The sequence below is a fragment of the Crocuta crocuta genome, unplaced genomic scaffold, assembly GCF_008692635.1.
Source record: "Crocuta crocuta isolate KB4526 unplaced genomic scaffold, BGI_CrCroc_1.0 scaffold339, whole genome shotgun sequence".
In the NCBI taxonomy this organism is placed as follows: Eukaryota; Metazoa; Chordata; class Mammalia; order Carnivora; family Hyaenidae; genus Crocuta; species Crocuta crocuta.
In genome coordinates this window covers 6,053,226-6,064,124 of record NW_027530357.1, presented here as the reverse complement: position 1 = coordinate 6,064,124, position 10,899 = coordinate 6,053,226, and the positions used below count along the sequence as shown (strand labels likewise).

The window sequence follows — 10,899 nt, the reverse complement described above, 5'->3', positions numbered from 1 at the left end:
CCCCCAGCCCCAAAGAACCAGGACTGCTGGCCCTAGTGGGAGGCCAGATCCCTCCCTAGGGCCTTTGGTGTCACTGTTCCCTGGACTGGGACACTTTTATCTGGCGCATAGCTATCTCTCCTGAGTGAACAGTTCAAAAGCCTTGTCCCCTAAGAAGCGTGCCTCTTCTCTTCGTCATAGCCCCAGGGACCAGGTATGACTCAGGCGCCTTTGAGCTCTCTCCTCCATCCCTCCCCATGGCTCAGCCCTCTCCGCACCTTTCTCACTCACCAGAACCCCTTGGCCTCCTCATCCCCTGCTGTAAGTTGTCAGTGATTCAGATCCCTCGAGGCCACCCCCCCATGCGACGTGGGGATGGGGAAGCACCACCTCCAAGCATGGCTGCCCGTCCCTCTGACCCGTTCCTTCCGCGTTCTGCCGAGAGGGTGTCTGTCTCCCTTCGCCGTTAGCTGTACTGTCAAGCACCGCGCTCTTCGCGAACCTTGGTGACCTTGCTATAGGGCACACTGGGGCGGGCCTGGGGAACATGCTGTTCCCCCCACGTGACTGCTACCCTGACCCTCCGGAAACCAAGTGAGACGTGGGTCATCGCCATAAGAGGAAGGTGGCCTGTGTGGTGGGCACGGATGCTAACTAGACCCATTGAGGTGGTCATTTCAGAATGTGGACAAATACTGGGGTGTTATGTTGTACACCTGAGGCCACCGTAGTGTCCTGGGCCAGTTATGTCTCAACAAAATGACAGGAAGTGGACGATAAACCGGAAATGACGGGCAGACTCAACTTAAAGGAAAAACCAACAAGCAGGGAGAAGGCAGCATATATGTAATGAGGACCGGCCGTGTCCCAGGTCCTGTGATGGCGATGGAGTCGGAGACCCTCTCCCTCCTACAAGTGTCTCTCAGGAACCTTCCAGCTCTCTCTCGGGTCCTCACTATTCCCCTTTGTACGCTTAGCTTGACCCACTCTCTCTTCCCTCCCATGAGCCCTCTCCGCAGTGCAGATTCTAATCTCTGCTGTTGAAATTGTTAAGGGGTTTGGTGCAGGTCTTATTTACATATTTATTTACTTACTTACATATTTATTTGTTTATTTACTTATTTGCTTGTTGGTTTACTTATTTACTTATCTACTTTATTTACTTATGTGTTTACTTATTTATTTACTTACTTGTTTATTTATTTACTTACTTATTTGCTTGTTTGTTTACTTACTGATTTACTTATATTTGTTTATTACTTACTTATGTGTTTATTTATCTGTTTATTTACTTATTTATTTACTTACTTATTTGCTTGTTTGTTTACTTATTTACTTACTTCGGTACTCATTTACTTACATACTTAACTAATTTATTTGTTTGTTTGTTTGTTTGCTTGCTTGCTTGCTTGCTTACTTACTTATTATTTATTTTGAGAGAGTGGTGGGGAAGGGATCAGCACGGAGCCCGACGTGGGGCCCGAACTCACGAACCGAGAGATCATGACCTAAGCCGAGGTAGGCTGCAAAACTGACTGAGCCGCCCAGGGCCCCTCCCCTCATTTGTGTCCTGACTGCACCCCTCTGACACACTTTGTCAGGGTGGGGAACCAGCAGAGACCAGACCTTTCAGCCCTTTGGCGACCGCAGGGAGGAGGTGGGCCTTTACCGTAAGGGGATAAGGATCTGTTGAAGCTCCGGAAAGAGAGGAGCAATCAGGTTTTTGTGACTTAAGAAAAGTGTTTTCGGGGCATGTGGGGGTCTCAGTTGGTTAAGCGTCCAACTTTGGCTCAGGTCATGATCTCGCAGTTCATGGGGTCAAGACCTGCATCGGGCTCTGTGCTGACAGCCCAGAGCCTGGAGCCTGCTTCAGATTCTGTGTCTCCCTCTCTCTTTGCTCCAACCCCACTCGTGTGCTCTCTCTCTCAAAAATAAAAACAAACATTAAAACTTTTTTTTTTTTTTAAAGCACTTTCTACCTACCACACACACACGGTCACCAAAAGGGACGACCTGGACCCTCATGGCACTGTTACCTATAAGAGCCCCAAATGGAAAAATTCCCGTGTGCCCATTACCGCGGAAAGTAGGCCGAAGGGGTGATTGTGCTGTAATCACACAATGCAGAATCCGACGCAGCGATGAAAAAGAAAGATCCACCCCTCCTCACAGTAACACAGAAGGTGCTCACACAAATAACATCACATGGAAAAAATAAAAACAGACAAAAAGGAGTGGAGACCTTAAGATTCTACTTGGGTCAAGCACAGAGAGAGGAGTGAGTGTGTGTGTGTGTGTGTGTGTGTGTGTGTGTGTGTGTGAGACCCATTTCAGTGCCATTTTAGAGATGGTGGTGGCTGGTCCAGGGCAGTGGCTATCAGTCTTACAATGAGCAGAGTTAAGAGACACTAAGTAAGAGAGAAAACCTCCGAGATGCGGCTCTGCAGGGATGAACGGGGGGGAGCTTCGGCTGCAGGAAGAATATCACAGGAACAGAGAAGCAGACATGCTCAGAGGAAAGAGACCCTCTCATCCTGACCCTGTTCCACGTGAAGCGCAAATGGCGGCAAGCCACGCGGATACCCACTCACACCAGTCAAGGTTTCAGAGGAGCTCGGAGCAAAAGGCAAGGTGAGATTTGCCGATGAAACGTTTATTTGTCTGAGAACCAGCCCATGATTCTAGGACACGTGTATGGGAATGGAGCCGGGCCGTGGAGAGCCGTCCCCCATAAATTTCCAGGAAAGGTGTCTAAAACATCCCTCCCCTGCCTTCAGGTACCATCTGCTCCCGGCTGCCTCTGCTTCCCTCCTCACCTCTCCCACCCACCCCACCAACATCTCTATCAAGTTCTTGCTGAAACCTAGAGAGGCAAAAACAGTTCCAGCAGTGAAAGCTTTAACTTGTCACCTCCTGCTCTGCTTGGATTTCCGAAGCGCGGACGCCTGCGGAATATGTTTCCAATATCCTCTCATCTTTTGGGTCGAGTGTGCTCTCTTCCACACCGGGGAGGTTCTGACCCCTGGCGTCTCTGGGGAAAAGGGGTTTGGAGTGGGGTCAGGCTTGTCAGAAAGAGAGAGGCCACGCAGCCCTGAGCAGCCCCCCCACCCCCCACCCCCCGCTCCTTTAATGCATTTAACCTGGAAAAGGCACTGCTCCAGCCGAGATTAGATTACGGGGTTGGTGAAGGTGGCCTAACAAATGGCGAATGGCGGCGTGTGGGGCTGAGCTAATCTCTGTTGACACACATCTAATGCAAGACCCGTGTTGAAGGCAGCGGGGCCCGTCTGCAGCCCGACTTTGCCTTGATGACCGGAGGGGGAGGTGAGGCAGGAAAAGCCACTGGGATGCCTGTCTCTTTCAATCTTAGAGAGCCTGGAGTGTGCACGTCATTGTTTAAAGGTCTCCTGGTACCAGTGAAATGTCCCTGCTTCCTGTGGGCAATGAGGTCAATTTCATCCCTTCTGGGAGAAGCATTTGATGATTGTGTTTCGGTAAAATGGCCTCAGCTCCCTCATCTGGGGCTTGTTTGGTCCCCCACGCCGAGGACCAGCACATGATAGTTACTGAAACATTTGTAGAATGAGAACATCTATAGAGAGATAACTAGAAATACACTCATCAGACTTGAATCAAACTAACCATTTACCCAAATGCCATGCTATCCACTATTTTTTTTGCAGGAAGTTTTACCATCCCCTTCTTCTCCCTGCTTCCAAGCTGATAGCTAAGATGTCAGAGTCACCAGGGCAGGGACTATTGTCTGTTTGCTTATCTAATGCATCTCAAATCCATGGATTAGTGCCCAGATCATTATTAGAAGCACAATAAAGTTTTGATAAATATTTAGAAAAGAGTGAGTTCAATGGATTAATGAATGAAGTGAATGTGAAAGTCCCTGGGATCAACTCTCCTGAAAGATGGGGGAGGCAAGCCATCACCACTATTTAACAGTTCTGCTATCATTTTACTCTCCCTCTGCTTTTCAGTCACATCAATTGTTCTACTTTTAAATTTCAAGATATTCGTTGATTCATTGTGGATCAGCTCTGTATCCAGGCTCCGTAGGGAGGAAATATGGGCTTGGCTTCTAGCTCTATCACTTGCTAGCTGGGTGACCTTGGGCAAGTCACTTGACCTCTCTGAGTCTCTATTTCCTCATCTGTTGACGTTGTTGTGAGGTTCCAATGAGTTCTTCTATGTCAAGTATTAAGAATGGTGTCTGGCAGATTGGTCGCGGTTGTTGACAACCATGAGTATTGAATAACACTGATATTTAAAAAATCGATCCAGGTGAGAGGATAGAGAAACTATTTATCATATTAGAAAAGAGAAAGAAAGAAAGAAAGAAAGAAAGAGAGAGAGACATGAGGGTTTTAAAAATCATTTTATTAAGGAATGACTGACATACAGAAAATGATAAGTATCTAACTTATACAACCTGATGAACTTGAAATATACATCCATGAAATCACCACCAAAATCTATGCCATAAACCCATCGCCTCCAAAAGTTTCCCCCAGCCCTCTCCGTTATTTGTGTGCATGTGTGTGTGATAAGAACACTGCACATAAGATCTATGCTCTTTGCAAGTATTTAAGTATACAATGTAGTGTTGTGAACTATAGGCATTTTTCTTATATATATATAGTATATAAGTATACTTATAGTATATACTTATACTATATATAAGGCACTATACTTATATATACTATATACAGTACATCTCTGGACTTATTAATTTTGCATAACTGAAGCTTAGGACCCTTTGACCAACAACCCCCTGGGTCCCATCCCCCACTCCTTGGCCACTTTCGTTCTACTCTTTGTTTTTATGAGTTTGATTATTTTAGATTCCACAGTTAAGTGGTATCTTTCCTTAAGGCTGAATAATATTCCAATATATGTAAGCATCACATATTCTTTATCCATTCACCCTCTGCTGGACGTTTCGATTGCAGCCATGTCTTGGATATAGTGAATAATGGTACCGGGACATGGAAAGTCAGCTATCTCTTTGAGATCTTGATTTCAACTTCTTTGGTTATATGCCCCAAAGTGGGATTGCTGGGTCGCACAATAGTTCTATCTTTAATATTTTGAGAAAACTCCGCACTGTTTTCTACTGTGGCTGCACCAATTTACATTCCCACCAACAGTGCATGAGGGGTCCCTTTTCTCCACATCTTCCCCAGCACCTGTTATCTTCTTCTGCTCATGTGGATCACAGTCGTCCTCATCGGTGTGAGATGATATCACATTGTGGTTTTGTTTTCCAGTTCCCTGAAGATTAGCGATGTTGAGTGCCTTTTCATGTACCCATTGGCCATTTGAATGCCTTCCCTGGAGAATTGCCTATTCAGTTCTTCTGCCCATTTTTTAATTGGGTTGGGCTTTATGCTGGTGAGGTGTAGGAGTTCCTTACATATTCTGGATCCTAACTCTCAGCTACACGGTTTGCATGAGACTATTTAAAAAATACACAGTCTCCTGGACAAACCCACACCCCTAACTTATATCTCAACAAAAATGTTAATATTCTGGGAAGTATCAGACAGGCCGGGGTAGCAGAGAGCTAACATAGAACAAGTTTCTTAGAGAACGATATTCAAAACCATCATCTCCGAGGAAGATTCAGCAGCCCAATTTCAAAGCCAGTTTTTCACAAGGAACAAAGAGGTCATTCCAATGCCATATAATTTGTTCCAGAACATAGGCAAAGGTGAAACCCTTCTTCCTTCATCCTTTGAAGCCAGCATAAACTTGGTAGCAAGAATGGCGCAGAAAAAAAGCTACAGAAGACTCTCACCTAGAGTTACAGATGCCAAAATCCTCACTTAATTAATTTATTAATAATTAATCTACATACTATATTAACTACTCTATTTAAAAAATGTTTTAATGTTTATTCATTTTTGAGAGACAGAGTGTGAGTCGGGGAGGGGCAGAGAGAGAGGGAGACACAGAATCCGAAACAGCCTCCAGGCTCCGAGCTGTCAGCACAAAACTTGACGCGGGGCTCAAGCTCACAAACTGCAAGATCATGACCTTAGTTGAAGTCACACGCTCAACTGACTGAGCCACCCAGGTGCCCCTTATCTACTCTATTAATTAATACTTAATTAATGTAAATGCTATATTAAATTCTACATTAAAAAGATGATCTGTCAGGTCCAAGGAGGGTTTAGTTTAGGAATACAATATAAAATAGCTTGTTTAATAGGCAAAGTAGAAATGTATAACAATCCCAATAGAGTCATAAAAGGCCATTGCAAAAACAAACAAACAAAAAATGACACCCATTCACCAAAAATCCTTTCATAAAACTTGGAATGGAAAGATAGCTTTTAAAAAAAATTCTAATGATTATCTATCTCAAAACCACATCCACAGTGTCATTTAATGGTAACTTACTACAAGTATTTTTATTGGAATCAAAATAAGACAATGATGTTCACTGATACCATTAACATTTAACGTTTTTCCTGAAAGGCCTAGGCTCTGTAAGAATTCATGTTGCCAAAATAAAAAATAGATAAATAGGCCCCAAAAAGGAGGAAAATATCAGTTGTGGATGACAATATTTTACCTTTGAAAACATAAAGGAAACCATTAAAAAAATCACAACCCAATACAGAGCTCAGTCCTGTTGCCAGATACTGAATTAAACATTCACAAATCAATAGCTTCTTAAATGGCCACAAACAGCGGTTAGAAAAATAAAAAAGATTCCCCCCAAATAGCAACAACTTTCATAAGACGCCTAGAGAAAACCATAAGAGAACACATATCCTACCCACATGCAGAAAACTACCAAACCTTCTTAATGGGCACATTAAAAAATACGCTTACATGAAGCGAGTCAACCTTGTAAGAGATGTCCTTTCTTCCAGATTGCTTAAGATACGATGCAATTCAAAACCAAAATACCAGTGGTGGCTTCGTGAGGCGCAGGTTAAGGACGGGAGAGTGTCAAGGTAGCTTGTTTCCAAGTCCATCTAGACGGCTAAATGCGTGGGATTAGCCCTTAATTTCCTTCCAAAGGTGAGACTATTTGCCTTTCTGGATACTCATGCAATCGAGCTACAACCATCAAATTGTGTGCACCGGCGGAAGGGCGCGCAGGATGTGCTTGAAGCCCAGAAATAGACCTTATTCAGCAGGTTAGTACATGATATGGCGGCGGCATAGATCAAGGGGCAAAGCATTTGTTCAGAAACATACAATGAAAACATTACTTGTACCTGCCTCACGGAACTGCGTGGAAATGATTTCATACACGTGAAGGTCTGAGGACAGTCCTGAAACACGGCACGTGCTCATTATATATGCTATCCATTATTTTTCTCACAGTCCAACCCAGGCATATGCTAACTATTCTACAGATGTGATGAAAAAGAACAATTATTGACAATATTATTACGAGTAATGATATGTTTTTATTATGTTACCATTTAATATTTATTATTATTATTTATAACTGTTTTTTTAAGTTTATTTATTTATTTTTTTTGAGAGAGAGTGGGGAGAGGGACAAAGAGAGAGGGAGAGAGAATCCCAAGCAGGCTGTGCACGCTCAGCACATAGCCCGATGTGGGGCTTGAACTCACGAACTGTGAGGTCATGACCTGAGCTGAACCCAAGAGTCAGATGCTTAACCAGCTGAGCCACCCAGAATGCCTCTATAATTGTTTTTGGTTTCGGTTTGGTTTGGTTTGTTTTTTTATACCTAGCAAACTGATTTCCACATTGAGCAGATTTCTCTGTTGTTTTATAGGCAAACGTTCAGATTCCTGGTGACAGCCCATAGAGACAGAAGCTTCTTGGGGTAGCTGTTCGCTTTCTGACTGGCTTTCCGGTTCCAAAACCCTGGATTTCAAGATGCCATGTAAAGAAGTTTCCAAGTACTCACCAAGTTAGGTCTTCCAGGGTGTTTAATCCAGAATTGGCCCACATATTGGAGCAAAGACGCTTTGGAGGACATGATAGCCTGTGAGGCTGGCAGCCTCAAGCAGAGAGCTCTGCTGTGTTTGGAAATGAGGAGTGAGACACTTGTAACTCACGGGTAATGTACTCATAACCTACATGCCCCCCGCCTCCCGCATTCCATCCCCCCACATCCTCACCCCAGCTGACGACATGGTCTGATTTTCAAGTTACCTGGAGACCAATGCTTTCCACACCACTAGTGCTTGAAGAAGGAAGACTATAACTTCCAACCCTGTTTCTTGGAAATCTCTACCTTCCCCTGACCCAAGGGGTCCATATCTTTCAGTTATGGGTGAAGGAAACAAAAGAGAGTAGCTTACTAAGTAAGCTTTGGCCATTGCTTTGTCCATAGGACGCCCCCCAAAATTCCCATTGAAAGGAAACCTTGTGTCTTCAACATGACTTCAAATTGGCCTGTTAAAGCCATTCCCAGAGTAGAATGCCCTAGAAGAGGGGACAATGTCTTAGTCACCAATTAGTCTATCTACCATGCATTGCCCCAGATAAACAGAGAGAGAGATCCATGCTGAGATACCACAGGATTTCTGGAAATAAGGTGGGAAAATACTATCCCAGTGAAGACTTCAGGGTCTCCTTGTCTTCCAAAAACCTGCCTCTCGGGGCTGGACATTTCCATTCAATAGCTTCGTTAGTGTTTCTCTCCTTTGAGAAAATGTTCCAGAGGATTGGATTTCAGGCAGCGAAACAAGCGAGTTGTCCAAATTAGCTCGAGGCGTTGGTGTGACAGGGTGGGGGGAAAGAGATGGAGAGAGGTAATAGAGAGCTCCCCGGGACACAGGGGCCATTGCTCACTCTCTCTCCAGGCCAAAGTAAATGGGAAACCCGATGCTCACAAAACGCGAAAGGCCTGGTCATTTCTCAGAGAGAAAAACATAACTGGTCTGGAAAAAGACAGCCCTCACGTTCCAGGGGAAACTTGCAGATCCAAAGAGCTCTCACCAAGGGCCTGCTGGGTGTTAGATGCTCTCTGCATCCGGTGAGATACCGGCCACTTTATTCCTCTGACAGATGGAACGCAGAAGTCAGCTTGCCCCCGATGGTCTCTCTGTTTCGTCCGATGCCAAGGTCGATGCGGAGCATGGCCACCTGAAACAGCAGCATTAGTGAGCCACAGAAATTTTACTGAAGACCCCACAGAGCAAAAGGAGGAGGGCGTTTGTATGGTCACCTCCCAAAAATTGATCGATGCCTTCCCATCAGGCGAGTCCTCTCTCTCACGTTGGCTCCTTCCTGTTCTCCACTCAGTGCTTTGGAAGAATCCTTCTTCTGTGTCAGCGTGCTTCCCAGCTCCTTCTTCTTCCCTTCTGCCTTTTCTCGGATGGAGACTCGATGTCTTCTCCCTCCACATAGGGGACCTGCTCCCTAGCATGTACACCTACACTCATCACAGTAGTCAGCCAACCCTTCATTACCAGAACGTTCTCCCACCTTACCTGGATAGGACGGGTGGGGGCGGGGAGGTAGAGTAGAGCATGTTCGCCTCTTGTCAACCTGAGCAAAGAAAACCCAAGAGGAGTGATGCAATTTCCTTACTGTTGCCGTAAGGTGTGTTTCCAAAGTCAGACACTTTAACTTCTAGATCAGCCTGCCTCCCTGCCACCACCCATAGTTCTGTGAAGTTAAGCTTCGGTTATGTAGACATAAGGCGTGTGAGTTGGAGAACCAAAAGCTTGGAGACGCCGAGAATAAGAGATCTGAAATGCGAATCAGAAGTCAGTGCTTGTCCACAGTGCCTTGAATTCCCTTTGTAACATCCAAGAACGTGGCATGTGTGCCTTGTCTTGGACACTTTGGTGAGAGAGAGCTTAGGATCTCCGGAGAAGACCTAGCCCTTGGGGCACCTGGGTGGCTCAGTTGGTTAAGCATCCGACTTCAGCTCAGGCCATGATCTCACTGTTTGTGGGATCGAGCCCTGCGTCGGGCTCTGTGCTGACGGCTCAGAGCCTATTTCAGATTCTGTGTCTCCCTCTCTGCCCCTTCCCTACTCATTCTCTGTCTCTCAAAACTGAATAAATGTTAAAAAAAAATTAAAAAAAAAAAAAAAGAAGACCTAGCCCATCAGCAGACATTTGTGGGAAATTTTTCCTTTCCATTGAGCCGAACTCGATCTTCTTGTAACTTTGTCCCACCACTGCTAATTGTTCTTCCTGGATCTATCCGGAATAAGTAGAGTATCCCTTTCACATTATGTCTTCCTAATATTGGTAGCAGCCATGCTTCATCTCATTCAGAAACTTCCTGATGTCAAGTGAGGTAGTAGATTTTTCACCCCATTTTACAGAAGGGAAACTTATCTGATGGAGGCTAAGAGCATAGGCGAAGGCATAGAGAGTGTCACAGGCTGGGCTCCAGACCTTGAATGTTGAGTCTCGCGAAAGGCAGGTTGAATGGATTCTCTGAGCGCTCTGGTAATTGGGCTTTGCCTACTTTGCTAGCTCTTCCTGATGTCAGAAGGACTGATCCACAAAGGGAAGCCATTGAGAGCATTCTAATGCGGAAAGAAATAGAAGAAATGTGATGGAAGGGAAAAGAAAAGGGGAGAGGCAGAGAAAGAAAGAAAGTCCAGGAGGTAGAAAATGAGAAGGAAGAGCAGAAGAGGGAAAGGAGGGGCTCCTGGTGGGCTCAGTCGGTTGAGGATCCAACTCTTGGTTGCAGCTCAGGTCATGATCTCACTGTTCCTGGGTTCAAGCCCCACACTGGGCTCCCCACCGACATGGCGGAGCCTGCTTGGGATTCGCTCTCTCCCTCTCTCTCCGCTTCCCCCCTGCTTGCGTGTGTTCTCTCTCTCTGTCTCAAAATAAACAAATAAACTTTTTAAAAAACAATGTAAAAAAAGAGATAAATACGATGCCAATGACCCGAAGACAGCTAGCTGCGTCTCTCTGTGGGATCTGAAATGGAATTCAGAGA

At 45.2% G+C, this 10,899-nt stretch overlaps 1 long non-coding RNA gene across 4 annotated transcripts; it reads right to left on the bottom strand.

The window, feature by feature from the left end:
• Positions 1–4,356: 4,356 nt before the first annotated feature.
• LOC144233203 (uncharacterized) lies at positions 4,357–9,949 on the bottom strand. Of its 4 annotated transcripts, none has more exons than XR_013335623.1 (4): positions 9,158–9,949; positions 8,929–9,075; positions 7,224–8,003; positions 4,357–6,012 (listed from the first exon to the last, which is right to left on the bottom strand). It is a non-coding gene; the product is annotated as an uncharacterized LOC144233203 (long non-coding RNA). The 4 variants fall into 4 exon arrangements; XR_013335622.1 differs by having other exon boundaries at positions 4,357–7,358; positions 7,892–8,003; positions 9,158–9,503; XR_013335624.1 differs by having other exon boundaries at positions 4,357–7,280; positions 7,892–8,003; positions 9,158–9,503.
• Between the last annotated feature and the right edge of the window lie 950 nt (positions 9,950–10,899).